Source organism: Euphorbia lathyris, chromosome 5 (assembly GCF_963576675.1).
Source record: "Euphorbia lathyris chromosome 5, ddEupLath1.1, whole genome shotgun sequence".
NCBI classification, from domain to species: domain Eukaryota; kingdom Viridiplantae; phylum Streptophyta; class Magnoliopsida; order Malpighiales; family Euphorbiaceae; genus Euphorbia; species Euphorbia lathyris.
In genome coordinates, this window is record NC_088914.1 from 88,783,048 (window position 1) to 88,787,199 (window position 4,152).

The following is a 4,152-nucleotide window of genomic DNA, read 5'->3' on the forward strand; positions in this document are numbered from 1 at the left end:
TTCTTGAAAGATATTCTGACTAAAAAGAGGAAGTTAGAGGATCACAAAATGGAAGAGTTCTCCGCTATTCTATTGGAAAAGTTACAGACTAAGCAAAAAGATTCGGGTAGCTTTAGTATTCGATGCACAATTGGTAGCACTCACTTTGCTATAATTTAAAAACTAAATAGTTGTCCATAAATTGAGATATATATATAATGAAGAGATACATCTGTTTGGGCTGCCCTAGAATCTATATTTCAAGTTCCAGTTTGGTTAAATTAATCGATAGCGAGCTACGCTGAGCTCGACTCGTTAGCAAATCTAATTAGACTTATATAAATGATACAAAGATAATAATATTACATGTAAATCGTATTGTCGTATAAAAAAAATTAACACTAAAAAGATAAAACATATGTATTATACAACATGTGAGGAGTACAATGAATAAATAAATGAAATTTTCAGACAATATTCAGACATTTTCAGTCACTTTCGGACATTTTCAGACACTTTCAGATATATTTAGATACTTTCAGACATTTTTACTCACAAGCAAGACCTTCTTTATCTCCTTGATCTTTGCATATATCCCAAAATAAGCCTATAGGATATTTGCCATAAAAATCAATGTAATCAAACATTCTTTCAGCACAATCACTTTTCATATCATTTATTTGATCTGCATATGGGCAAGCAAATTGCAAGAATGCTGAACAACATTTTCTTGGTGGGTATAAAGGTCCTCTGCATCTGTTTGTAATTACGCTATAGTTCGATTTCTCAAAACGTACCTTGCATACTTCGGAACAAAAGAAGAAGAAGAAAATTAGTATTCCATTCTTTAAATCAATATAAGTGACGTGTTAATCGTGTCGTGTTCATGTCGCGTTTGCAAGTCATATGTGTGATGTGTTGATTGTGTTCGTGTCGTGTTTGCAAGTCATGTGTGATGTGAAAAATAAGAAGAAGAAAGTTAGTATTCCATTCTGTAAATCAATATAAGTGATGTGTTAATCGTGTTTGTGTCGTGTTAGCAAGTCACGTGTGATGTGAAAAATAAGAAGAAGAAAGTTAGTATTTCATTCTTTAAATCAATATAAGTGATGTGTTAATCGTGTCCATATCAATGTTCGTAAGTCATATGTGTGATGTGTTAATCGTGTTCAGAAGTCACGTGTGATGTGAAAAATAAGAAAAAGAAAGATAGTATTCCATTGTTTAAATCAATATAAGTGATGTGTTAATCTGTTCATGTCGTGCTCGCAAGTCATATGTGTGATGCGTTAATTGTATTCTTGTCATGTTCGCAAGTCACATGTAATGTGAAAATTAAGAAAATAAAGTTAGTATTTCATTCTTTAAATCAATATAAGCGATTTGTTAAATGTGTTCATGTCGGGTTCGCAAGTCATATGTGATGTGTCATGTTCGCGCCGTGTTCGCAAGTCACGTGTGATGTGAAAAATAATAAGAAGAAAGTTAGTATTTATAAGAGATGTGTTAATCATGTTCATGTCGTGTTTGTAAATCACATGTAAGTTTAAAAGTGATATCCATTAATATCTAAAAGTGCACTGACGGTTACTGATGTTTGGGGGTTGTTTTAAAATATAAACTTGAATTAATGTTGTTTCATTAACTTTCTTTATATTGGAATAAAGTCGTTCCGGCTATTTTATATAGAAAGTATTACTGGAATAGTTATTTGACAATCACGTTGGAAATTATGGACTCTTATATATGCATGACAACCAATTTTTCTTTTTTTTTTCTATCACGTGGTTAGGGCCGTCTTAAAAAAAATTTGATCATGTGCTAAATGAAAAAATTGGACCATATTCATTAAAAAAAAAAGGGTAAAAAGCATCATGAAACCTCTGATCTTTCATTTCTTGATGCATTAAGCATCTGATCTTTTATTTGGACACATTAAATCTCTGATCTTTTTTTTATCAGATTAAGCCCTTGATGACCATAAAAGTTAGTATTGAATATAAAACTCGATTAACAGAGTGTTATTCATTTCACATGCCTTGGAAATTTTTAGTTTTAATAGTCTGAAACATTTTTAAATATGTGTAATGCGGCTATAAAAAAAACTGTAAAAACCTTATTTCAAGCTGTAAAAAGTATAATTTCAAACACAGATGAAATTAATAACACTTAGATATTCATAACTAACCAATTTGACAAGTAAGTGCTTAATGTGACAGAAAATAAAAGATCATGGGCTTAATATGTCCAATTAAAAGTTTAAGGGGTTAATGCACTAAAAAATGAAAGATCAGAGGCCTCGTGATGCTTTATAATTTAAAAATAATAATAATACTTTCATATAACAATAATATTTCTAAAAAAATGTTTCTACAAAATGAAACAACAAAATATATTAACTTAATTTTTTATATAATAAAAATAATTTCATTAGATATTGTATAATATTAATAAAAAAATTGAACCTCTTAAGATTTTTAGACGATTAAACTTTAGATATTTTCTGGATAAGTTAACATTAACTTAATTTTTGACATAATAAATAATAAAATAATCTAGTTAAATATTATATAATAATAAAAATTGGCCCCTTAATTTTGGAGACTCTGTGTAGTGGAGCTCTTTGTACTCCCTCCTATGCCCCTTGCACGTGGCATAACATGGTAGCCACGTGACTGTCATATCATACGTAAAAGTAAGTTGTTTCTAATGTGATTATTAAGTTAATATTTTAGTGTCTTTTATATCTGAATTAATTGGAATGAAAAAATAAAAAGAAAGTTCGATGACTTTGCTGAAATAAATTGAAATTTAGTGAATTTTTTTTAACTATTTATACTATTTACCCTCAATATATGATAACATGCATTTAGTAACACCAACACGTGGTCCGATAATATTCATTCCCCCTCAAAACCCACTTGACACAAAAATCACACTGACACAAGTTTATCATGTGCTTCAAATGTCTACATTAACCGTCAAAGACTCTTATTCCAATGCCTCTACCAAAACCTCTAGGAAGTGGGATCCATCGAGTAATGATGGCTCCATAGAGCCTTGTAAGAGGATCTTCGTACCAAGGTTAGACATTATTAATATCTCCCTTTCTCATTTGATTGATATCATATTATTTCCCCACCATACTAACTTAGGCATTGAAATGCAGCCACTAGTCATGGATCCTCTCTAAGGAACACAAGTACAACAACAACCCTATTTTTCGTTTTTCCATATCAATATTTGTGGTGGATTATACCGTCAATATCCCAGCACCATTTTAGTAATAGGAAGGAGAAATGATGCTCGTTGGGCTCTCCAACGAGTAGCTAACCTTATGCATCACGTTTGTGTTGCATCAAATTTGATACAACACCAATAAATTTGATGAATACGAAGGAGAAAATGAAAAAGGGAAAACATAAAATAAAATAAGAATAAAGAACTTACCTCTCTGGGCCTGAAGAAGGGTACGACCACTATTTTTACTATGTCGTTCAAGTGTATCATCTGTGAATTTTTTTACAAAAATGAATAGAAAAAGTTAATGATATAATTAAATTCAAGGACGGATCCAAATAGTGTTAGGCGGAAGCTAAAGCATTTATTGTCCAAAAAACTCCATTAAAAAAATTAATTGACACCCATCAATGTTGAAACATTTTTATCTGTGAATTCTGAATCCATCACTGATAAAAAAAACATAATTAAAAAATAGAGAAAGAGATATCTTACAATAAATTTTGGTGGCACAAGAGGCGAATCCGGTAAAGAGGAGGAAGAAGAAAAAGAAATAGAACAATAAATTATTGTAACAAGTCATTATTTTGTTCTATTTCTTAAAAAAAATATTTTTTTATTTTTAATTTTTTCTTTTTTTATTTTCTTTTCTGCTCATTTTAAAGATATAAATCATCTCTCCAATGAATTTGGAACTAACAACCCTCCTTTTCCTCTCTTTGATTTATTGCTAAAAATGGCATTTCATCGATGTCATTTGTTATTTTGTTTTTCTAAAAATGGCATATTTTCCTAATTAAGTTTTTATATTTAATTTTATTGACAGTTTCATAATAGCTATTTTTGACTTGGTTTTATAGGATTTTTTTTTGTTGTTGTTGTTGATTTCAATTGTTTTATATTTTTAGGTTGTATTACGTGGTCTCAAGAATT

The 4,152-nt window shown here is 29.9% G+C and overlaps 1 long non-coding RNA gene across 1 annotated transcript; it reads right to left on the reverse strand.

Moving 5' to 3' along the window:
* Window positions 1-543: 543 nt before the first annotated feature.
* Window positions 544-3,846, reverse strand: LOC136229148 (uncharacterized). Its single transcript, XR_010688997.1, has 3 exons — window positions 3,715-3,846; window positions 3,430-3,489; window positions 544-784 (listed from the first exon to the last, which is right to left on the reverse strand). It is a non-coding gene; the product is annotated as an uncharacterized lncRNA (long non-coding RNA).
* Between the last annotated feature and the right edge of the window lie 306 nt (window positions 3,847-4,152).